This window comes from Panthera onca, chromosome E2 (genome assembly GCF_046562875.1).
Source record: "Panthera onca isolate mPanOnc1 chromosome E2, mPanOnc1 haplotype 2, whole genome shotgun sequence".
Classification (NCBI taxonomy): domain Eukaryota; kingdom Metazoa; phylum Chordata; class Mammalia; order Carnivora; family Felidae; genus Panthera; species Panthera onca.
The window spans coordinates 41,624,460-41,650,290 of NC_138353.1; the positions used below are offsets into that span (position 1 = coordinate 41,624,460).

Here is a 25,831-nt window from a genome sequence, read left to right on the forward strand (position 1 = left end):
CTGGAGCTGGAGGAAAAGGCTGTGTAGCTGGGGCTTTCCAGCCAGGCTGGGACCACCACACAGTGAGGGAGACGCCTGGCATGGAACGCAAGGAGATATCAAATCCGTGGCCACGTCAATGCTTTCCAATATGTCCCCTCTATCACTTAAACCAGAGGCAGCCGAGTTTCTGTCACTTGCCACCAGAGAGTTTGAATTATGACACCTTGCTGTGCCCATCCCCCCACATCTGCCTCTGCTTTGTGACTCAACTGTCCTCTCTCTTGCCTGGCCAAGGCACCAGGCTTTCTCCCATGCTGTAGGGCCAGTGTCCCCTCCTCCAACACCCATCTCTACCAGGCTCTCCAGAGCTGCTGGGTAGAGCCTCCCAAAAGCTCAGTGCCCAGCCCCCATCACCCAGGGGCTGGGTGGCCAAGCTGAGTTAAGCTAGAAAGAACAGGAGAGTTCAGGAAGGAACATGTGTCTCAGCTAACAGGGCAGGGTAGACTGTGCTGGAACGGTGGAATAAGCTGAATGCTGTCTGAACAGGGGCATGGCGTGACTCCTTCCGAGAGATCAGAAACGCCACAGAAAGGACAATGAGGTAGAAGGTACTAAGAACCAGGAGGCAAGGCTCCAGGCTTCATTCTGTCATGACCGGTAAACTCAAGACCTCTGCCAGTCCTCCCAGATCCCACATTCCAAAACATCATGGTCTCTTCTCCTGTCTGCCCGGATCCAATGGACGCTGGTCTTCCTTCCTCTGGCAAGCTCCTGCCAGCTCAGGATCCTACCAGGATGCCCAATGCCCACAGCCTCATCTCCAGATCTAGTCTTGCTATGAGCCCAGCTGCAGCGGCCCTGAGCCGTCACTAAACTGAGCAGACCCCACCCTGCCTTGTCCGCATCAGGATTAGAGGTTAGGGAAGGGACATGAGAGCAGATTTCCTGCTGTCGCTTCCATTGGACCAGACTGAGACGAGATGAGATGGAAGGCGTGTGGTGGCAGCCATGGGTGCAGTGGGGGAAGCAGGCCTGGCCACCAAACAGATTATTGTGGACACATGCGGGTCTGGGCAAGCCATTTGCCAACACGGCTTGCATCTCAGGCTGATGTTGGCAGAAGCCCAGGGTCTCGGCCTGCAAGACGCTGGGGAAGAACATCTACCAACCCTGTTCTCCTTAAAAGGAGAGCTCCTCCTCAAACAGGCACAGGGGACACAGCCGTGGGGGTGGAGAACCAGCCAGCAGCTACCAACAAGCAGGACATAGCTTCCAGCCCAGGAGGAGTTTAGTGTTTCAAACCACACATCACAAATCATTTCCTCTGCACATTCCTTGGAAGTTTGGGGGCATTAATTTTCCATCTTATCTTTCCTAGGGTGGACGCCAGGAGCTGGCCCTAGTGATGTTTGCATTTGAACAACAGTGAGATTGGGTGTCAGCTGCCCCAGGGGCGCCGAGGAAGATGAAGAAATGGAGCAGGCTGTCTCCAGGCAAAGAAGGAGAGAAGGGCAGAATCCAGATGGTATGGAATGAACAGCAAGGGAGGGAAGCGGAAAGGGGAAATGGGATTTGCTACTGCTCTATCAAATTACAGCGTTGCAAAGCTAGCTCCAGGTGATGGGCTCCTGAGTGTCACCGCCAGGGTACAAACCTCAGTTGTGCCCTCTACTTACTGTGTGACCATGTGTGAATGGGCAAACTCTCTGAACTTGAGTTTGCCTCTCAGCAAAACAGTACCTACTTCCTGCGACTGTCAGGGGCACTGAGTGAGATGACAAGCGACCCTTGGCCCAGCACCTGGTACACAGCAAACACTCCATCCAATCCGGACACGATTATCATTCTGCCAGAACTTCTGTGAAATTTGGTTACAGGTAGGTGGCAAAGCCTGGGTTCTGGTCTTTCTGCTGATCTCAACAGATGGGTTTTGAATAGGCAGGCTTACCTGAGTCACAGATGACCCCTCTACCTTGACCTATGAAATCCAGAGCTCTAGAAAGGCAGACAAAAGCGCAGCATCAACATTTCACCTGCTATTGCCGAAGTGATAAATAATTAGAATATTACTTAAAGATATGCAGATATCTAGGTTGGCTAACCTTAAACCATTGGAAACCAGTGTTAAATTTGTCCTAGTTTTTCCTCGGGCTTGCGTCTTCTGTAAAGGGGATCTGTGCCTGCGTTATATATATCAGTTGAAAAAAAAAAAAAAAGGTTCTGCTGCTTTAAAAAAGAAAAAAGTTTGAAATCCAGCATCCTAAATAAGAGCACCTCCAGATACAGGTCTGCACCTCTGAGACCTACTTCAAGTCATTTGTCTCCGGAGGAGACGCCTCTTTGAGAGTCCTGAGCGTCCAGTGGGTTGAGACCAAACCCAGGGAATTATCGCTAAAGAAACCCAAGCCCCCCTTCGGATACGTGTTGGCGGTAAACACTGACCGTATGATGTAACTATTTCTTTTGTTTTAAGAGACACTCCTTTCCTACCACTGAGGCATTGCTGTCAATTTAACAAAACCAAAATTGAGTTCATGGAGAGAAAAGGGCCTCTTCCACTTCAAGGACTACAACCTTTAAAAATGCATTTAAAAGAGAGTAAAGTTTTTTTTAGATGTGAATAGCCAGAGACCCAGCGAGGTGTAGGAAAGGTGACCCTGCCAGAGGGCCTTCCTAAGACAAGGTTCACTCAGGTCAGCCGGCAGTCCGTCGCAGGTAAGAGGCAAGGGTCACCCTCTGCCCTCCTCCGCCCTGGCCCTGGCACCCTGGAGCCCTGACAGGTGACAACTTACTTGCAAGAGTAAGCAGCCCCCTCCTCGGGCAAGGGAGTGAGGAGGGGTTGGAGAGTACAGTCGGTAAGAAGCAAAAGAAGAAACCTTCCTTAAGAAAATTACAATCTCCACTTAGGGGCTAGGCTTGCCATCCAGCCAGAGGGCTAACTTTTTTTTAAAGGAATTTATTGGGGCACCTGGGTGGCTCAGTCGGTTGTGCATCCGACTCCAGCTCAGGTCATGATCTCATAGCTCATGAGTTCGAGCCCCACGTCAGGCTCTGTGCTGACAGGTCAGAGCCTGGAGCCTGCTTTGGATTCTGTGTCTCCTCTCTCTGCCCCTCCCCTGCTTGTGTTCTGTCTCTCTCTGTCTCTCAAAAATGAATAAATGTAAAAAAAAAAATTTTTTTTTAAGGAATTTATTGGAAGGATACAGGGTCGCTCACTGAATCAAAGGCAAAAACCAAAATGTATTATGCCTTGGGAAGGACGGAACTAGGTGGCTCCTGGAAATGCTAACTGGTGGCTTATCTTTCTAGAATGTGGGGAGACGGAGGTGGCCTCCCTCACCTTCCCCTGCCCCAGCTTTGGGCAGAGTGATTGACAGGTTCTCCCAACCATATCAAAGGAAGAGGGTGTAATTCAATTCCCCCATGGGAAAAATCACACTTCGGTTTTGACAATTTATCGTTTATGTGTCTTTTTCTTGTGAGAAAATAGCTTTTAGTCAAACTCCCAAACCAGTGAGAAAAGTTGGGCACTCTATCAAAATAACAGCGGAGGGGGTGGAGGAGAAGGTTCTTTTTATCTCCTTCCATCTTAATACATACTCTGGATTAGATGCTAATTTATTTGGCACTAAGGGCTGCTGTTAATCAGTTATATGTCAGCAATCATTTCCAGCGACATTTAAATTATAAAGCGCGGTGGGATTAACTGCACTTTTGCAAATTACCTCTTTATAAAAGTATGAGTAAACCTGATGTGCACCCCGGGGGTGTCATCACCCCCTGTCTACATTTGCTGTGATTCTGGGGATTATGACAAGGCTTGGTTTGAGCTGATGAATTCGGTAGGACGTGTTTAACAAAGCATCTTGAGAGACCTGGGATAGCCCAAGCCAGTTTCCAAAGTGACAACCAAAGACTTGTTAGCAGGAACCCCAGCTGAACTTGGGGACGGTGCCTGTCCTCCTGCCTAGCTGGTCCGGGCACGCAGCTGACCCTTTGCAGAGCACACACTGCTGAAGGCCTCCCTTGTCTGGAAGGTCTCCGGCCATCTGTCCCTTCAGTGAGGATTAGAAAGTTCAGAGCAGCAGGAAGGGGAATTATCAGTCCTTAGGGTCCTAACAGGCTCCAGGAATTGTTTTTGGTTTTTCTGGGACTTCCCTCTTGATTATATAAACATTACTAGGAAACAACAAAACAAAAATTAGGAAAATACTGAAGAAAATACTGAAGAATACTGAAGCAAAGCCAAAAAATGAAATTACCCACAACCTTACAGCCCAGGACCACCAACAGCATTTTCAGACCCTGGCTTTAGGCTTCCCCTGAGGACATGGGGGAGGGCATGCTCATGTGTGTTCACCTATGCTATTGTCAGTGCTTTCCAGGAACCAAATAGGGGATAAATAACTAAACATATGTGCATAATTAGGGTCATAATATATGCCTATTTTCACATCCTGCATTTTTCACTTAACCGGATATTGTGTTTTCCCTGTGCCACTCTAGTCTTCAAAAATAACATTTTGGGGCGCCTGGGTGGCTCAGTCTGTTAAGCATCTGACTCTTGGTTTTCGCTCATAATCTCACAGTTCGTGAGTTCAAGCCCTGCATCTGGCTCTGTGCTGACAGTGCAGAGCCTGCTTGGGTTTCTCTCTCTCCCTCTCTCTCTCTCTCTCTCTCTGCCCCTTCCCCGCTTGTGCTTGCTCTCTCTCTCTCTCTCTCAGAATAAATAAATAAACATTTAAAAAGTTTAAATAACATTGTGATAACATGTGCTTTGGTTTTAAACATGACGCAGGCCCTTGGTGAGGACCTCTGCGGCACACATCACGGTACGTGGCCCTGGTTAGCTCACCACTAGACCCTGATCATGGCTTATACCTTGTCCTTGTGTCTCCACTTCACTTTTTCCTGTTCCTGAGTCAACTTCCACGTGTGTGTGCATATTTCTGCATTTTTACTTCTGTGCATTTATACTTTTCGTACTCCCATTTCCCCACATTACTCATGTGGTGAGTTTTTTTTTTTTTTTTTTTTTTTTAGTTTCTTTCTTTTAAGAGAGAGTGCATACGAGTGGGGGAGGGGCAGAGAGAGAGAGGGAGAGAGAGAGAGAATCCCACTCAGGCTCCACACCGTCAGTGCAGAGCCCCATGCAGGGCTAGAACTCACGATCCGTGAGATTATGACCTGAGCCAAAACCAAGAGCCAGACGCTTAACCAACTAAGCCACCCAGGCACCTCTTAAATTCTGTTTTTAAACCTCACCTGAATGACAAACGAATATTACATTATACGGTGGTACCCTATTTTGCCTCTCCAATACCCAATTTGGGGACACTGGGTTGTTTCTAATGTCTAGTATGATAAATAGTGCCAGAAAGAACATCTTGTCCCATGAAACTTTATGTTTGTCTCTAATGTTTTCTGGAATCTTTGGGAAATTAATTAAAATTTTGGCTCAGTTCTATGTTAGGCTAAAAGGCTGTCACTGCTGCCCGCCCCCAGCCCACTTAGTGGATACTGAAATTCTCACTGAAGTGACAAGGGGTTTCTGTTTTGACAGGATGCTTCCAGTGACAGAGCGCTCACTACCAACTGCTCACATTTGGGCATCACAAACAAGGTCCTTCCTTTGATCAAAACAGAATTTAGTGCTACAAATCAGGGACATGGAGAACTAGTTAGTTCTTTCCCATGGGTTCTTCACATAGTCAGACATGTCTCTACCCCTTCCTCCTCCATTCTAATGAACTTGAGTCATTAGAGTTTCCTTCTGGGGGCACCTGGGTGGCTCAGTTTTTTGAGCATCTGACTCTTGACCTTGACTCGGGTCATGATCTCACAGTCGTGAGATCAAGCCCCCTGTTGGGCTCTGCGCTGGACATGGAGCCTGCGTGGGATTCTCCCTCTCCCTGTCTCTCTCTTCCTCTCTCTCTGGCCCTCCCCCACTCTCCCTTTCTCAGAAAACAAAGAATTTAAGAGTTTTCTTCTTCTGAGGAAGGGTGGGGGAAACCCCTCCCCATCATGGGCTCTTTCCTCTGGATCCCCCCTGGTGCCTTCATCCCTCCTAGCCTTTGCAGGCATTCTGCAATTCATATGTATTTAGGAGAATAAGTCTTGAATGCACTCTAACTGATAAGGTGTAGATGTACCACAGCTACACCCTGGGGACAGCTGTTGCATCAGGGTTGAGCTCACCTGCCACCTTTGCAGCCCGACCATCCTGGTCCTTGGCCCTGCTCCAGCCCTCAGTGGCTGTGTGACTTTGGGCACGTTCCTGAACTTCTCTAGGCCACCTATGTTGTAGGAGGAACGAGGTGAGATGACACACGTGCAGAACTCACAGGGGGCAGCACAGGGTCTGCCCTAGGTGCTGCGTAGACCACCCCGGTGGTCGGATTCCAGCAGCGAATTCTCCACCCGGCAGCTGCGAGACGACACAGAAGACACATGCCATTCAATGCCCCCCTTAGATCCTACAGGGACAAACTCTCTGGTCCCAGTGGAACGAAGCACCCAGGGTTTCCAGTGTGCCCACAGGTTGCCATATGGTGGGGAAGAGCGTGATGAGGAGCTCACCAGACAGTACCGGTGTGCTTGGACCTGTTTATCTGGAGCATCCCTGACAGGGACACAGGGGCTGTAAGTCAGACATGCCCAGTAAGTAGGGAGGCTTCAGGCATGGCTGGTTTCAGGTCACCTGCTCAGCTCTGCTGCTGAGATGCTGACCAGACACACACACACACACACACACACACACACACACACACACACACACACACCCTTTTCAGCAGGCAACTCCCAGATCCAGGACCTCAAGACCTGGGATCAGCTCTGGAAATGGAACAAATAAAAGCCCCAAAACAAAAGAAAATAAAGAAGACAGGTCTTGGTTTAGCCTTCCGAAGTACGTGGCATTCTGCATGCTGCTGTGATCTGGTCAGAAATGAAGATGTTTGCAGGCTGGTTACAATAAGATTTGGGGAAGGGAATGAAAGAATGGCTGGAACCACTCTGCAGCTCTGATGAGAAGACCTACCGCTCCCATCATCCCCAGTTCTGATCCAGCGGCACCTAAGAGCTGTACGAGAGGCAGCTCAGAGGGAGAACCGAGGGCCTGGGGCTTCCCTGTTCTCCAGGAAGCCCCCAGGCCCACAGCTCGGGTGACAAGAGGACGAGCAAGTCGGGAGGGTGGAGAGCTGCCTAAATTTCATTAACTCAGAGCCTCTGGATGGAGCTCGTAAGATGTCTGTGAACGAAGCGTTGAAATACCTTTCATTGTTTCAAGCACTGATGATCATTTTCTCTCCCTGCTGCATTTATAGTCGTCACTGCTGCTAAGATGCCTGTTTCGTTATGGTCCGTGCCTCACCAGGGTAACTAGAGTCCAAGAGAGGCCTTGTGCTGCACGCCCCAGTACATCCAGTACATCCAGCACAAACCAGTACAATGTGCCTTCGCACGGCCATTCCTTCTGGGCAGAAGACCTGTCTCTGTCCTGTCCATTGTGTAAACTCCTATTCATCTTTTGAAACCCTTTTCAGAGGCGTTGAAACTGAGAAACCTGGGAGTCATCCGTTTCTGACAGCTCTCCTTCTGAGCCTACAACCAGTTCCCACTGCCTCTACCTCGGGGATCGCTCCCCTCCCCTTCCACCCTCACCGCACTGCCGACAGGCCTCAGCACCTGTCCCCCAACACGGCCTGCCTCTAAGTACCAAGTACTGGACCAGGTATGTCACAAACACTTCATCCCTCAGCAGCCCTGTGGCACCCACCCGAGATACGGGCAAACTGTGAGTGTGCAGATCCACCACTAACTTGTTCCGCGACCTTGGGCAGTTTGCTGCCTCCCTCCTTGGCCTCAGTTTTCTCATGTATAAATGGGGAGCTTACATGACACTGTCTTTAAGACCGCTTATAGGTCTAAAACTGGATACTTCAGTTTCTTCCTTAAAAAAAAGTCCCTGTAGTGGGCTGGTGTTTTCAGTTTTATATTTGGAACTGTGAATGTTTTAAGGGGAACATTGATCAAATGGACTCCATGATGCATGCCAGCAGGGCCTCCAGAAAGCAGATTTGAACTAAACACAGAACCTCTTCGAGGGGCGTGTTGCAACTGAATTTACAAAATAATTTCCTAGGCCTGCACTCCTGAGTGATGAAAGGGCACAGGCCTTAGAAATAAGAAGACCCAGGTTGAAAAATGGCTCTGCCACCTATGATGACCACCTTCTTGAGTTTTCTGGGCCTCAGGCTCCCCCTGGAAAATGGAGATAAAGTAAACAACCGCAGAGGACTGCAGTGAGAAATGAAGCACACGGTGTTTGTAAAGTGCTTGGAGCAGCACTGGCCTGTGTAAGTAGCTGCAGTTATTACCATTATCACTGTCACTTTTAGCAGAACGACAAGGTCAGGGGTCAGTGGGAGGGTGCCCCTGCCCATGCAAAGCCTCTTTGGTGATGAAACCACCTCCGGACAGACCACGAAAGGTATCTGCCAGCATGGGCAGACCTTAATGCCAAAGGCCAGACCCACCTTGAGGCTTAAGTCAAGTAAGTCACCCAAGGCGCTCACCCACTTTTCAGAACCACAACTTGAAGGAATCGCCTGATCCTGGGGGCCGTCGATGGCCTTCCCTCCTTGAGGGTGTCCACACGGAGACAACACGACCCTCTCTGAAAAACAGGGAGAGGTCTCCACGCGTGGTGGCCGGCTGTGTCCTGAGCTACTGAGGCAGAGAAGCCTGGTGGGTGTGGGAAAGCAGGGCAGGTATTAGCTGTGCCGCACCGGGTGCCACAGAGGCTGGGCCACCACATGGATACCGGGGCCCTGTACGAACTCAGAAGAGCACTTGCCCCAAGAGACAGAACGCAGCAGCAAGGTGAATTTCCACGTTACACATTATCTTCGAAACTCATCTCCTTAATTCAGAAGGATTGAAAGTCAAATCTCCTTTTCCGGTGTCTCTGAGAGCCCTCGGACAGGGGTTCTTTCCTCAAAGGGGAGAAATAAAATTAAAACCTTGCCTTCTCCTGCCAAAGCCCATACTTTCTTCCATTCAGGAGCCCCGCTGACCATATTCCCCCAAATACCCTTAGAAAATCAAGTCTGCTGTGCCAGCAGGCGATGACGGACACCTGGCAGGTGAGGTCAAGGCTACTTCACCCGGGCACTTTGTGACCCAACCAGGTATCTCCATGTTTGGAAGAGCTTCTCTCCCTCTGCCCTTTTCTTAAAGACAATAACAGTAACAGCACAATCCAAACTTTGTTTTGTTGGAGGTCAGTCTGTTTACTGAACAAAGGTCTAGGTTTGGGAATACCTGGGCACTGTGGATAAAGAAGGATGTGGAGTTCTGTGGGCTTTTATTTATTTACTTATTTAGACAGACAGAGAGAGAGAGAGAGCTCAAAAGCAGGGGAGGGGCTGAAAGAGAGGGAGAGAGAGAATCCCAAGCAGGCTCCGAGATATCAGCACAGAGCCTGACTCGGGGCTTGAACTCATGAACCGTGAGATCATGACCTGAGCCAAAATCAAGAATCAGACACTTAACCGAATGAGTCACCCAGGTGCCCCTGGAGTTTTTGGTTTTTTAAAGTCTTGGGAGCTTTGCTACCAGGCCAGGGGGCTCACAGCCCCAGGATCACATCAGAATCACCTGGGCAGCCTTAAGAAATACCAATGCCTGACTCCATGCCAGGCAATGAAATTGGAATCTCTGGGCATGTGATGGAGGGCAGATAAATCAACCAAACCCTGGCTCTCCCGATATCAGGTGACAGGAACAGTTACAGCCTTCCCCACCCATATAACAGGGGAAGCAATGTGCCAACCTCATAGGCCCATTGCAAAGATTAAATAAGTCAGCTCGTGGGAAATGCTTAATAGCATGCGCCCAGCTCTTCCCAAGACCGTGAGGGGGATGAGTGCTAATACTGGGCTGTGTGCAACACCTTGACATCATCGCATAGGTGGGAAGCTCTCTCAAGCTCAGCAGTGTAAAGCGGGGGCCCGTGCCTGAGTCCCAGTGTCCTCACCTGTGAAATTGGGTAATAACCCCCAGAAAGTCATTCCGAAGATTAGGTGACACGAGTTATGGAAAGTTTAAGACACGCACGGCCCAGTGTGCACCAACACGCGTTGGCTCTCACTGTTGCAAAAGGTGATGTACCACCTGGAAGTGCCCCATTATGGAGATGCTGGGTTGAGGGACTGGCCAAAGGTCACCAACTGAGAAACAGAACACCCAAGATTTGAACCTCAGACTGTCTTTTCTCCAAAGTCCACATTTCCCCTCCTTGTCAATCTCCACTCTTACAGTGGGTTGGTCGCTTCTTGCACAAAAGCTTCAGCCCTCAGGCTGGCTTTCGAGGCCTTTAAGGTTGGGCCCCAACCAGCCTTCCCAATCCTACCTGCACTCACATCCGCTGTTCCTGGAATGTGCACTGCGCACCGTTGCCCTGGGGCCTCAAGTCCTACTTCTGTGCATGCCTCTTCCAGAGCCTGGTCCAGACGCCTGCCCCCCAATGATCTGCCTGCCAGCATGTGCTTCTCCCTCCGCTGAGGTCCCTTGTCAATTATTTTAGTGTTTCGGATACATTGCATGTCACTTACAGGCATATCTGTCCTGCTGGACTGTGGGCTCTCAGGACTGGAATTTGTCCTTATTTCTGTTCTGGCCGCTGCCTCCAGTAATCCAACCTAATGCCTTCGGTTTTCGAATGGGGGTTGAGGGAAACATGTTGTCATAAACTGACCCATCTGATTCACAAGAGATGTCACAGACATACTTAACACTATTAATTTTCCGTGAGGTTTGGCTGTGAGGCATTTGGCAAACTGTCCATGATGAGTATTTGACAGCCAGTCATGCTGGGAATTCGGGGCGGCAGATGGGTGTGGTTGGCAGCATATGGCTGAGTGTAGGTTCGGTGTTTATGCATTTTTACAAACTATGACTTTATATTTAAGCGTAAAGAAGGGAAAGAATTCAAAATTAAGTTGTGCATTTTGAGGAGTTGTGTTCATGCTTTTAAATGAGAAGCAAGTTTAGGGATACAGACAGGATCGCTCTCTGGGACCATCGTGGAGGGGAAAAGCTTTGAATGTTCTTGCCCTAGAATGACCTCTGGTGCTGATAAGGGGCCTACGTGATTGACTGAGTCCCTATATGTTCTGGATTCATTTGACAGACAGATTCTAAACTCTTTCCAATAAGGAACACATTGCCCCATAGGATCTGGGCTCTGGGGGGAAAAGATTAGATTCCATTTGTTTTACAGAAATACATCCAGATCTCAGCTACCTTGTAACTCCAAGAGGGATTATTAAATCTTGGCTTTTGGAGATCAGCCTATACAACAACTGCCTTGTTCTATGGATTGGGAGAGTGAGCCCAGGAAGGGCAGTGACTTACCCAAGGTCACTACCCAAGGTGGGTAGAGCTGGGGCAAAGATCCTCTTCTCTTAGTTCAGGGACTACCTCCCTGCACACACTGTGCTGTGTAACTGAATGTAGGCATGGCTGGGGTTGGGAAAGACCCTGAGCCATCTTGGGAGGAGGGCTTTGGATACAGAGCCACATGAACCCTTCGTCCCATCTCTCCTGGGTCAAGCAGGTCAGAGCTGGAGGGGCATTGGAGAATGTCTAGCCCTGTGTGTGTGTTCCCAGGCTGGAAGGAGGAGGCAGTGAGCCAGGAGCAAGAAAATCCCAAGCCCAATAATGTTGAAGGTGCTAATGACATTTTGGGGGGGGGGAGCCTTTGGGAAGTAATTAGGGTCAGATGAGGTCACGAGGTAGGATCCTCAGGATGAGAGCCACGCCTGGATAAAAAGAGGAGGAGACATGGAGTGTTGCTCAATGCTCTCTACCATATGAGGACACAACAGGAAGACGGCCATCTGCAGGCCAAGAAAAGTGCTCTCTCCAGGTCCTTGATCTGCTAGGGCCCTGATTTTGGACTTCCAGCTGCCAGAACTGTGAGCAGTCAATATTTGCTATTTAAGCCACCCAGGATATGGTAACTTGTTATAGAAGCCTGAGCTGAAACACTAATCTCATACAACCTCTTCATTTTATAAATGAATAGACCGAAGCCAGACAGGGTAAGTGACTTTTTCAAAGCCACACAAGACCCAGGACATTCAGCCAAACCACACGTTTGTCTTTTTGCCCCACACCCTTGCTAAAGGGTCAGAAAATTCTCCACCCTTATGGGTACATCCAGAAAAGGCTAGAACCATTCCACACATCCTCTGAGGCGTTAGAATGCTCAAGTCAGGAGGACTTGAAAGATTTCCTGTTTTTAAAAAACTCAAATCGAAAAGTGCTGTCATTTTCCTTAAATACATTCTTTTGAATAAAACATCTATTCTTGATGCCAGCAGCAGGCTTCGAAACATGTTCAAGATGACATGATTGATAACAAGAAGGCTTTTTCAAGATGTTTCTAATTTCATCTTCCTGGTTAAAGAATGCGAACTTTCTCACATGATGTATGGTCTAATAAGAAGGTGTGCTTGAACCAAAGTTATTTATTTATGCTTCCATCTTTGACAGATGAATATTAACTACTGAGAAAATTGTAAAGCCAATTAGTAAAAGCTGAATAACGTCCATATGAGAATGTGAGCACAGAAACACCAGTTACTTGGCTTCCAAATGCGGAGCCACAGACATTCCCTGCCTTCCTCTGGGAGGCAGTAGCCCTGCAGGGCACGGTGGCCCCTCCCCCCCCCACCCCCCTCCCCCCCAGTGCCCTTGGGTTGGCCTTGATGATGCCCAGTCTGAGAGCTCATTCTGGGATGCACAAGGGAGGGGCACCCGTGCCGCTGAATTTCTTCCACGCAGGAGCTGCAGAAAAATCACACTGCTCAGCCACTGACCCCCAGCACCGCAGGCAGATGAGTGAGAACAAAGAGAAGCTCCAGAGATGAGCTCTGCTCTCCTCTGCCTCCAGGAGGGAGTCTGCAGTGGGGGAAATGGGGGTCACAAGCTGTCTCACCCACTCATCTCCTCCTACTCTGGTCTGGTCTGCTCTTCACGAAGAGCTTGCTCCCAGGACCTGGGCGTGCTACGAGTATTTACTGAGCACCCACGATGTGCCAGGCACCAGAAACACAAAACAGACACAGTCCCTGCTCTCATGGGGCTTCCAGTCCAGAAGGCAGTGAGACAGCAGTATTGCAATACCCGGGGACCCCGTGAGACAGCTCTGAGGCAGGCGGGGACAGTGTTGTTCCGCACCCCCTTGCACACCCCTCTCATGGCTGAAGCTGAGAAAGGGAGGGGGAGGGGCTGACAGCAGCTTCCAACATTAACAAAAGGTTAATTTATCCAACACGTGCTGCAAATGTTGTGTTGTGCTTCCAGAAGTGCAGAACAAACAACCTGAGATTTCACTTGAAGGCTGTAAATTATTCTTTCCCCCAGCACCCTGGGCACCAATCTGTCATCCTGCGTTTCCTCGGTCCGTTGCTAATTTTTAATAATTTCTTGACAACTGCTTGCTCCGTATTAACATCCCAATACCACGTTGCAGTTCAAAAAAGCAGTGTAGCAGGACACCCCCCCTTCAGTCATCCCCTCAATGCCCCGCCTATTTAGCCAATGATCAGATCTGCCCACAGACTCACCTACATGCTTTTTTCCATTACAAGCACCCTGTCTTTAAAGGAAAAGGCCTTTCTCCAACCTGAACCACCAGTGGTAATTAAAAACCCAGCAGAGCTACCATTTTGCTCCGTCCCCTGACTCTCCTTGTCTTGTCTGGGGCCCTCACTAAAGTATGGGAATGAATTTTCCATTAAGGATCCCTTGCCTGCTTGATGAATCCCAGATGATACAGTGGACTCTGCAAGAAGGAACAGAGATCAGACCTAGGGTTGTAGACTCCTAGCCTATCTGAACGGAGAGGAACCTTGGGGCTATTCGCATCCTAACCCTTGATTTTTTTCTCCCTTGTCCAGAGAAGGACAGCGCCTCCATCCACAGAGGAATGTCACACACACAAGAATGTCAGGCCTGGGGCAGGAACACCGCTGTTGGCCATTACTAGATCACTCTGACCAAAGCACACTGCTACTCCCCATTCAGCCGTGTCCACCTCCTCGCCCCAATTCATCTTCCTGGGATTTAACACCCTAAATAAACTACATGAAATTCCCAGCAGCTCGTTAAGAATCCAGTCCCACGTGTGCGATGGAAAACACTAGCAATTGTGAACAAGGCGTTTGCACGTTTGATTATGTATAGCAGTTTCTAAGCCCCCTCTGGACTAAAATCTCTGGTGTTCCAGAGGAGAGTACGTGGAATTTCAATTTCTCCCTGGGCTTAAGTACAGAATGTGCAAAGTCGCAAACTGCTTTTCATGGCCAAATTGATTAGCTTCTCTACATCCTCACCTAAGGAAATGCAAGGGGTCCGAGCGCTCAGTTTCAGCACAGAATCTATCCTTAAGTTAAATGCAAACGTTGTTCGTCATTACTCAGCTGGCTCTTCTTTGAGAGGAATTTCATTGTAATACGATTGGACAAACCCGTGGAATAATATTAAAACCATAAACTATACAGAAGTACATATGATGGCAGGCAGAGGGGATAAGTCAGGAACTCTGAAAAGTTATTATCATGCTCCAAATTGAGTGTCACAGCATCTAACTACAACTCATAATGTTAACTCTCAGACTCTTTAGACATCTTTATTTCTTGTCGGGGAAGTTATCATTTGTCATGTTGGACCGCCTGAGTATCCATTTTATATCAAAGACAACAAAAATATGTAATTTTATATGTTCCTGTACCCATCATTTTATCACAAAAGGACTTTATACTCAAATTAATACACTTGTGCAGAATGCTAGTTTTGAAAACCACAGCACAGCAGTAAATGAAGAACATTACATGACACATGCAACTCCCTCTGCCATTTTTTTTAGATAAGACAGAAGGAGAGGAAAAGGGAGTGTGTATCATTATAAGTCACTTCCTAAAGTGTAGAAATCTCCTTTTCATCACTGTCATTTGGTGATCAGCTTCATTAACATGTAATTATCTGTTAGTGGGAGGTGAGACTTTTTTTTTTCTGTCATAGAATTTGCAAAGAAATATACCAGCCCCACCCAAGTTCCTGGTGCCCTGCGGGTCTTCTGGATTTGGGCTTTGGTGGTGCATCAGGACCAGAGAAATGGGGTAATGAGGAAATAAGACAGAGAAAGACAAACACTGTATGTTGTCACCCACATGTGGAATCTTAAAAAGCCGAACTCATAGAAACAGAGACTAGAATGGTGGTTTCCAGGGGCTGCAGAGTTGGGGGAAGTGGGGAGATGTCAGTCCAAAGGTACAAACTTCAGTTATAAGATGAGTCGGTTCTGGGGATCTATCGTACAGCATAATGATTAGAGTTCGCAAAACTGTATTGTACACTTGAAAGTTTCTAAGAGAGTAGCTTTTAAATGCTTTCATCACAAAAAGAAACGGTAATTATGTGAGGTGATGGAGGTGTTAACTAACCCTATTGTGGTGATGATTTCACAACATAAACATGTATCAAATCATTACGTACACCTTAAATTTACACCATGTTGCATGCCAATTATATCTCAGTAAAGCGGGGGGGGGGGGGGGAGGGGAGTAGGTTGTTTTTTTAAGAATATACAGAGGTGAGAGTCACATGACAAGGCTAAGTGAAGAAATGAGGTCGAGGTAGGCACTGACCTTAGAGAACTTACTTCTACTAGTTCCACCACAGTCCTATAACTTGTGGTAGCTTACCTAATACCTTCCTGAGCCTCTTATTCCTCATTTGTAAACCCAGGATAATCACATCACCTCCTTCATAGCAGTGCGGAAGTAAATGACTGGAAAACCTTCATCGACAGCCGGGATCATAGTAAGTGCTCAATAAATGTTAGCTGTTCATCCCTTGCTAACACCTGAGAAATTCTTTCCTTATGTCTCTTAATCTCTCTTTAATACCTTCTCCTTTTGCCTTCCAAGCATGAAAGTACTCGAATTTCATGAAATTGTTGGGTCGAAATCTACATGCCTTGTTGATTTCACTCACGGTTCCAAATTGCCCCTTCAAAAACACTAGTATATTTTGCATTTGGTATTCACACAATGCTGACAAGAGAAACCAATAAGTAATTTGAAGACCATGAGAAAGTTACTAAGTGTGTAGAAGCTTCTGAGGTGTATTTATTTTCGATCAAAGAAAATAGTCATCTTGATAGCTAAGAGAGGTGTTTCTGTATAAATGGAAATAAACTATTCTTGCTCACATAACTCAAAAACATAGAATAAATGGGGTGACAATGCCAATGTCCCCCCCCACGTCTCTCCATTCACTCCTTTGTCCTGACCTTGCCTGTATCTCCCTGAAAAACTAAAGGCATTAACCAAGCTCATGAATCATCCCTTACCATCCCCTTGAGCTGGTCCCACCTCCCCTCCCTCCCTCATTTCACAGCTCAAAAGAGGCTCTCAACTTCCCACAGACCAGTCACTCCGTGTGTGTCTGGACTCTAGCCTCTAATCTGTCTTCAAATTTTCACACGTCCAATCTTCCCTCCCTGGATCATCCATTCTGCACCACCCACCACCGCCTCACCCCCTGAGCATTCCCATCAGTGCAAAAGCACGCTCCTAAGTCTCCCATCTGGGGACAAGAACGCTGTCTCCTGACCCCAGGCTCCCACCTGCTTCACTCAGGAGATGTCCTCATGTCAGTTCCACTCCTATTGCTTGTCTGTCAGCAACTCCCTCCACTGGGGCTTCTGCGCCCACCCCTCCACGGAAACTGCCCCCTCTGAAGTCACCCGGACCTCCTCCCCTCCACTCAGATCTGAGAGCTGGCATGCCCCGGGTCCCGCCCTCTCTCCCTATTCCCTCAGCACGTACCACACCTGAGCAAGCAGACCCAATGGCTTCAACTACAAGCACCTGCTATGCTGCGTGGTGGCCTTTTCTGGTCACTGGAGCATGCTCAGCTCACACAGAAGACCAGAAGCCCCGGGGAGTTAGCACTTCCTCGAAGCAGCCCTTCACCCATGACTGCCAGGATCCAGGGGATAAATAGCCCAGCTCCCGCACCTTTTGTGGGGGATAACCTTGAGGCATATTTTACAGTATCTACTAGAATTCCCAGGCTAGGTTGAGCCCCAGTGTGATTGATTATTGGTCAGAGGTTGCTATGGACTGAATTGTGCCCTCCCAAAATTCCTATGCCAAAGCCCTAATCCTCTCTCACTCTCTTTCACTCTCCCCAGCCCCGACTAGGTGAGGCCACAGCAAGGAGACAGTCATCTGCAACACAGGAAGAGGAGCTCCACCATAACCTGCTCGTGCTGGCCCCTTGATCTCAGGTGTCCAGCCCCCAGAACTACAAGAAATAAATGACTGATGAGCAAGCTTCCCCCTCCCCGCCCCCGCCATCTGTGGCATTTTAGTATGGGAGCCGGACTCATACAGGCGTTATATGATTAGAACTGACAGACACCGAAGCCGGCTGATTCAAGGGCGAGGTCCAGGCTGGAGATACAAACCCAGGAGGCCTCAGCACACGGACAAGTTAGTACAACAAAAGGGGGGTAATACACTTCCTACCTCACAGGTGGCTGTGAGGACTGAAATAGATACTTCACATGGCCTGCTTAGCACTGTGGTAGGACACGTATGAAAGCTTGGTAAATGGGACTGTTACCTGCAGAAGATCACACAAGGATATGCTCTTGGAATCACAGAATTTTGGATAGATGCTCTAGCTCAAAAACCTTGATTTGTAGCTAGGGAAACTAAGCTAAGCCAAGATTATTGACTTGCCTGGCATTTTTCTACCATTAACGATTGTTTTTTTAAAGATTTACAGACCCAGCCATAAAGGAGGAAGGTGAAGTTTAACTGTACCTTGATATTCAATTAGACAGAAGGGTACCAATAAACCTTGGAAATGCCAACGCCAAAGAGCGCTCTTTAGTCCTGATTTTGTGACTCCTTCTTCATCCAATGCTGCTGGCCAGTCTCCTAATTTGGTTTCCATGAAATGATGCTCTCTCGATTTCCTGAAGAGAAAGAGAGGGAAAGAGGAAACATTAAAAGGCAAAAGGGAAAGTGACTGGGGTTGCATCCCCTGGAAGCAGAGCCCATGACAGGATTGTAGGGTCCTGAGTCAGTGAAGGAAGCACCACGGGGCAGGGTGGGTACCAAGAAGGATGTGACCTCAAGTGGAGACGAACCTCGTCGCCCGGGCAGCTCCAGAGCAGGAACTGCACCAGAAGTGGGTCCCACCTGGCGGAAGGAGAGCAGCTGCTCGTGCTCGCATTGGTCAGTCAATGGAATGGGCAGTCAGGGCAGTGAGGGCGCATTCCAGGGCAGGTTGTTCATAGGCAGCCCCTGTCTCACTGAGGGCAATTCTGCAGGAAGGGGGCGGCTGTGAATTAGCCTCCAACACTCACAGCAGCTATAAGGTGGGTGCACCTGCTCCCCAGAAAGGGGATCTGGGTAGAGACCCCATTATACCCACCACGGAGACAGGGAGGGCGGAAGGAAGGACCGCTGTATTCACCGATCATCGGAGAAGTGCCCTAGAGGCTTCATTCTCATGACTGCCATCTTCCTAAAAACCCAACAAGGTCAGTGGGTAGGCGTTACTAATTCCAGCTTATTGATGAGGAAAAAGGGAGCGTTTGTCCAAAATTTCGAAGGAACAATGAAGTGACCCCCCACCCCCAGAAAACAACCAACCAATGTGAGAAAGTGTCAAATTATTCACTTTCAAAGACCAGCCCACAGGTCCCAGAAGGACCTCAAAACCTCAATTCTAGGATTAGGGAGAAGGCTTCAGACATCGATTTCCTATACTGCTTAAATTTTGCAGGCCCCAAGTTCCAAGTCTGTCAAATGGGCATGGCATTAATGGACTATGGTAGGCTGAGTAATCGTCTCCAAAGATTCCTACAGCCTACTTTTGGGAACCTGTGAATGTTACCTTACATGGCACAGGGGATTTTACAGATGTGATTAAAGTAAGGGTCTTGAGGTGGAAATTATCCTGGATTATCTGGTGAATTCTAAATGTAGTCACAAATGTCCTTAGAGAGAGAAGCAGAGAGAGACTGGCAACAGAAAAGAAGAAGGCATGTGACAACAGAAGCAGATTCAGAGAAAGAAGATGCCAAGCCTCTGGCTTTGAAGATGAAGAAGGGGCCCACGAGCCAAGGAATACTCTAGAAGCAACAAACGTAAGGAAATGGGACTCTCCTGGAGCCTCCAGAAGGAACTAGCCAATACTTTTATTTCAGCCCCATAAGACTCTCTTTGAACTTCTGACTTCCAGAATTGAGAATAAATCTGAATTATTCCAAGCCACTGAGTCTGTGATCATCTGTAACAGCAGCAAGAAGAAAACAAATACACTGGATGTCAGTTCACTCTTAGGAAAATCATGCACCTGGCTCACAGACTAGTGCTCTCAAGGCCTGGGGCAGGGCCAGGGGGAGACGGGGAAAGGGGTTGTAGATCCAGTTCCCCTGATCCACAGCTGCTGGACTCCCCTGCCTCGCTTGGGGGCTCCCTGAGTGTTCACACCGCACAGCCTCCCCTCAGCCAGGAGCCGGGCAGGAGAAGGACTTTAGGGCACGTCTGCTGAGTGACTGAGTTCTGGGTGTTTGCAGCTCAGGTGGTCTGGGCATGAATAAAGCCAGGTTCGAGCTGGACCGGCAGCAGGAGTTGTGCACCTACAGAAAGGCGTGCAGGCCTGCAGAATGAATGAGCGCAGCCCCAATGAACAAGGCCAGCAACACTCAGGCTCCCTCAGGGCCCTCAGAGACCCAGCTGAGAGCAGGACACGGAGCCGGAGCCGAAGGAGGGGGACTGTCCACCCACCTCTGCCACCGATGTGCCCTGTGACTTCAGACAAGTCTCCCCCGACCCTGCTCGCTGGGCCCCCATCTCCCAGTCTGTGGGCAGCGTGTGAGCTGGGTGATGCCCAAGGAGCCAGCCCGCTCTGATGCTGGGTAGCCCCAGACTCCAGCCAGGCTGACCCCAGTGGACACTCAGCACTTGGAGGTTCACAGAGTCAAAGGCTCGGGGAGAGCACATCCCAGGACCTGCAAAAGCCAGGTGAAAGAGGCAATGCCAGGAATGCACCGTCAAAATGTTTTGTCTAAAAACGGGCCGACGCAGCCTGCAAAATGCCTATTGTACATGGATCCTAAACCAACAGAGACTGAACGGAGCATGCCAGATAAATGTACAGAAACGGGAGCGGCCCACTGTGGGCAGAAAACACGTGAACTGGTTCCTAGGAGAGAAAGGTGGCTGAAAAGGGGCCCAGGGCTCTGGGGTCTTCTCAGTGACAGCACTGACTGAGAATCTTCCAAGACTCCCTCTCAACTGCCTGGGAAGAGAGAGGCCTCTTAACCAGCACGGAGTGAGCTGGTGTGTTATTTGCATTTATGGTAATCCCCTGTGGCCAGCTAGGGAGCTGAACTTGGAGAGGAAAGGCACCTGCTCAAGGTCAGAAGGCTACAAAGTGGCTGAAATAGGATTCAACACCACGGCTGTTGAACCCCAAACCCCAAAGCTTTTAGCCACTAGGCAAACTACAGAGCTGAAGTAAGACAATGTTTCCCATAATAGACCATCCCGGGTCACTAACAGAAAGTTCTGGAGGTTACAGCACATGCCTAAGCTTTGGAGTGGTCATGGTAAAAGGAAGTGATCACACTTGTCCAATAAACAAATGTCCATCACTCTATCAAGGACACAAACAAGGACGAAAGGACTGAGCATGGTATGGGATTGTCCTTCAGGAACCCCCGAGGCCAACAGCGGGCACTGGCTTGCTCTCAGAAAGGACTTTACTATGGGTCAGAGCTGAAGGTGGAATGGGCCCCCAGAGGTAGTGAGCTTCCCATCACAAGGGATGTTCACAGAAAACCTTTCCGGGGTGCCCGCGTGGCTCAGTCGGTTAAGCGTCCGACTTCGGCTCAGGTCATGAGTTCCAGCCCCGCATCGGTCTCTGTGCTGACAGCTCAGAGCCTGGAGCCTCCTTCAGATTCTATGTCTCCCTCTCTCTCTGCCCCTCCCCAGCTTGTTCTCTCTCTCTCTCCCTCTCTGTCTCTCTCTCTCTCTCTCTCTCCCAAAAACATTAAAAAAAAACCCTTTTTTTAAAGAAAACCTTTCCAAAACACAGACTTGACACTATCCGCCTCATCCTCGGTGTTAGAGGCTCTTCCCGGTCTCACACACACCCCTTTGCCACCAGCCTACTCTCTACACACTGGAACCTCTTACCAAGTTCAGGCCTCTCAGCCTTCTAACACACTGCCCCTCTGCTGAAACATCCATGAACCCTTCCGACTCCTCCAGACTCCACAGTTTTTATGGATCTGCTCAAACACCGCTCCTTGGCCAGCCACGCTGCAAGCAGGTCTGGGGACACGATGTCTAAGCTCCTGTGCGATCAACTTCCTATTTGCCTCCTTCCCCACCTCTCTGGTGGTCATCCAACAGCAATAACTTTGCTCCCATTACCTACCACCACGCCTAACTCTAAGTCGGCCTCTATTAATGTTTTTGCATGACAGTAACTGGCTTATGGTTTGCACCCCGAAGCCAGGCTTGCTGCCTTCCCGTCTTCCTGGAGAGAAAAGCCAGCACGCCCACAGCGCTGCTCCTGAAAGCTCTGAACTCAGAGTGAAAGCCGGCCCTGCTCTGCCGGGAAGCCTGCGGCTGGGTAGCTAATCAGGTCATCTTTGAAGCTGAGACCACAACAATTTTATTTAAAAAAATTAAAAAGCTCAAGGAAGAAATAATCAAGGAGCTCAATTAGGGACATCTGGGCTCAGAAATCATAAAAGTCAGTGATATTTTACAAATAAGAAGGCTTTCCCGATTCTCAAGGGACACACCAAGGTTCGTCGGTGTCCAACCATTTGCACCTCCTCCCTCATGGAGATTAAGACACATCTCCCCAGCCTCCCTCTGCATCTCTGCTGTTTCAACACTGAAGACAATCCTCTGGCACATGGCCGTATGGGCCAGATGGTTAGCACTTCTTCAGGCAGGATACAGTTCCATTCCTTCCTCACGACGGGAATGTGGGGGCTGGCTCTTGGTGGAACCCACTGACGGACGGAAGCAACAGTCCCCTCTCTTCCAAGGAAATGTGCATGGAGAGCCACCCAGGGCCCTGACATTAGCCAATTCCAATTCAATGTCTCTGACCAAGTCATCCCATGGAATACCCCAGTAAGCTCTCATGGGAACACATGGGCACAATCAGGGGTGACCCTCAAGCGGACAGCATCGGACTCAATAATATTTCAAACCCCCCATGCTTGTACAGAGCTTTGTTATTTGCAAATGGCTTGTGCACACCCCCTTTCATTCAGCGGCCCCAGAATGTTCAGAGAAGATGCCATTGGTCTCTCCCTGTTGCACATACAGAGCCCAAGTCCCAGAGAAGGGAAGGGACTTTCCCAGACTGTTTCCTGATTTCTAACTCCAAGGTCTCCTTATGGTGCCTTCATCATCTCTGCAGCACAGAGTAAGAGATCAGCAAGTGTTTTCAGTTTAATTGTATTTCTGCACTGAAACAACGAAAAGATGGCTCTTGGTGTTGGTGTGGATCTATTTTAGGGAGCACAGGATAAGGTGTTCAGATGGTGGGGGTGCATCCTGAGTGCCCCACTCACGACCCAGCAGAGACATTCACACATCTCATGAACCGAGCCAATGCACTCTCATGGCCCAGAACGATCCACCCTCCCCCTGGGGATCACACGGCTGCCAGGGGGCAAGAGCAAGTTTTGAACCCAAGCTGCCCGACCACAAAGTCCCTGCATCACCTCCCAGAGGAGGCTTGACTTATTGCCCATCCCGGCCACCAATCTCCTCTTTCGGTGTCCCTTTTGACTCCTGAGGATCCGTCTCTCAGATTTTCTGCATTTGTATCTTGTGGCTCACCTCCACTGACATAGTGGGGTGTTGAATAACTCTATATTTGTCACCTATACCTTAAGAGAAACGACTGTGGGTCACACATCAGCTCCTTCAAGAGGACCAGGGTTTTCTACCGTCTTCTCCGGTGATCCCTTGCATAGGGAACCAGAGAGTCTCCAGGGAGGGGTGTTCGGGTCAGGGCCCTTCTCTGGCGGCCCTGCCCCGGAAGCACACCTGTGGATCTGGCAGGGAGCAGGTGCAGAGGAGTTTCTGCCAGGTCACCTCGAGGGAGTGCAGTTTCAAATTCCTCATGAGCACTGATCCTCGGGAGTCACTTGGAAGTTCACACTGCAAGATGCATGAACAGCCCACTCTTTGCAGAGAACTAGGTGGGGGCAGTTCAGGCAGAGGACCAACTGGTTCCAAAGAGGCAGTGCACAGCTGCAATCCGGGCCCTGGTCTGTGCAGCCTCCCACACATCCCAATCCTTCCAGTCGGAGGGAGGAGGGTGCTGGGTCTGCCTGCTCTCATCACTCCACTGGACAAAATCTTCCTCCTTTGCCCTCTCTTCTTCCTCTCCAGGTGACAAAGCAGAAGGCCATTTACCACCCACGGTGTCGCCACGCCGGGGCCGGCCCACGCGTAGCAGTCAGGAGAAGCCAGGTTGTGTCACTGCGACAACCGAGCCCCACTCAGTGGCTTCTCCCCACGCACGGTTTGTCACTTGCACGTATGCGCAGGGCAGAGTTTGTCCTCACCCCTCCCGTGGCAGGAGAAGCAAACGTAGCAAATCATACTCCAGCCCTGAGAACTTCTGTCCAGGGTGATACACACATTTTTCCTTATGTTTCATTGGCTCCAAGCAAGTCGGAGGCGATGCCTAATTTTAATGGATCAGAAGTATGGTTCTACCACTTGCCCAGAGGCGAAAGGCAAATATTGGGTGAACAGCATGAAGGACTACCACACCGTGATAGCAGAAACAGTAACAATGATAAAATATTAAAAGAAGCTGACATTTATTGGTATTTACCATACACCAGGCATTGGGCTAAGTGCTTTGTATCCTTTATTTCATTTAATATTTACAACAAGGTGGATGTTAATATAAAGCCTGAATTTATAGGTGAAGAAATGGAGGCTCGTGACCCCAAGGGACTTGCCCAAGGTCAGCTGGTACGTGATGGCCTGGGACTTAAACCCAGGACCCTAAAGCGCTAAGACCATGATGTTAATCTCTCCGCCACCCCTGCACCCACACATATTTAGGGATACTTGGAATGGGCAAAAGACAACTACGCTGACTTTGAGGGAATAGTCAGAAACACTGCTTTTTCATCTTACTCTCAAGCCACGGAGCCCTGTCACATGCAGCATGTGGCTTCAAGGCCCAGGAGGAAAGCACCTTTCTTGAATCAAAGCAGTTCAGATTTGCTGATCATCCAATCAGCTTGCCATGGCGTGCCAGGACCCACACCCGGCAGCTATGTGACGCCTCGCTCATCGAATTCTCGTGCCTCTGACAGGTAAGTCTCACTGGCCCCATTTTGCAACTGAGAAATCCAAGGCCCACAGCTAATCAGAACAGGGCCGTGGACCCAGATCTGCTGGCTCTAAGGCTTGTGATGACCAAGGAAGATCTTTTCGTGGGGAGGCCAGCCCAGGGGTGTGTGTGGCTGGAGAGGACCAGCTCAGGGAAGGAGTCCCTGAGTCCGTACAAATGTGGGTATGCTTCTCCAAGCCAGCCCCTTCCTTTCTCAGGCTCGGAGGAAGGCCTGAGGAAGAAGGTGGCCCTGGACAGGGCAGCCTCTGAGTGATTGGTAAGCCCCCACTGGAGACACCTTCCTCTTAGTGAAAGGCACCTGTGCCACTGGGAGTCCTCCTGGGAAGGCAAACAGGAAGTCCCTGCAGGGCAGTTCAGTGCAAAGAAAGCAGATGGCTTTGGAGTCCAGAGCAGATACCATCTCTACCGCTTGAAAGCTGTGTGGCTCCGGGAAAGTCACTTAACCTCTCTGAGCCCTGGTTTCCACAAAACAACAGAGTGGGGCAGGATCTTCCTGAGGGTTTCATCCTTGGTCTTGTTTCAGGAACTAACTATTCTCTGATGAACTCAAGCATAGGCCCTGGGGCAACAAAAGGTAAGTGGGAGAGTCAGTGAATGGAACTCCAGGGATGGCGGGAGGTAGCTAACGCTTATGAGCCACTTCAGCGTGCAAGGGGTGGCCCTGAGCGCACTCCCCTCATTAGCACCTACGACTCTCTCTACCACCCTGTGAGAAGAGCTCCTGTGATCCAGCGTGCCAGGCAGGAATCACTAGAAGCAGGACGAGTCCCCAGACCTGCAAAGGCCAGAGTGTGTGTGTTGGGAGTATTAACGGCGCGTATGAGAGTGTGATTGCAGGGGCGCCTGGGTGGCTCAGTTGGTTGAGTGTCTGGCTTTTGGTTTCAGCTCAGGTCATAATCTCACGGTTTTGTGGGTTTGAGCCCCGTGTCGAGCTCTGCGCCGGCAGAGAGAAGCCTGCTTGGAATTCTCTGTCTCCTCTCTCTTTGACCCTCCACCACTCATGCTGTCTCTGTCTCTCTCAAAATAAATAAATAACACTTAAAAAAAAAAAGTGTGATTGTAGGGGAAGAGTATGAAGGGATATTTTTTTCCAATTATTTTGGTTTTTAGTCTGATCACAAAAATAATTGAAACCCATGACAAATTCAAACAATACAGAAACGTACAAGATACCACTGGGTGTCTCATCCCTTCTCAGCCACTTCTACCCCAAACAGGCAGTCACTCTGTTAACATTTTCATGAAGTTCCTTCCAAATATTCTCTATGCTTCTATGTAATATCTTACAAAGTAGGATTCATTCATCACTTCTTTATGGCCTGCTGACAACAGTAAG

General features: G+C 49.2%; 2 long non-coding RNA genes across 5 annotated transcripts in view; one reads left to right on the plus strand and one right to left on the minus strand.

Moving 5' to 3' along the window:
• LOC132690317 (uncharacterized) overlaps nt 1–25,831 on the minus strand; it is an 809,984-nt gene that overhangs the window by 570,702 nt on the left and 213,451 nt on the right. For both annotated transcript variants that reach the window (XR_013552500.2, XR_009615340.3), the window contains one exon: nt 17,892–18,046. This is a non-coding gene — a long non-coding RNA (uncharacterized LOC132690317). The remainder of the gene's footprint in view (nt 1–17,891; nt 18,047–25,831) is intronic.
• On the plus strand, nt 68–17,950 carry LOC132690316 (uncharacterized). 3 transcript variants are annotated; one of them, XR_013552498.2, is made up of 5 exons: nt 68–639; nt 1,361–1,859; nt 8,126–8,339; nt 17,255–17,555; nt 17,846–17,950. It is a non-coding gene; the product is annotated as an uncharacterized LOC132690316 (long non-coding RNA). The 3 variants fall into 3 exon arrangements; XR_009615338.3 differs by lacking the exon at nt 8,126–8,339 and adding an exon at nt 15,802–15,876 and having other exon boundaries at nt 17,846–17,947; XR_009615339.3 differs by lacking the exons at nt 8,126–8,339; nt 17,255–17,555; nt 17,846–17,950 and adding an exon at nt 2,263–3,101.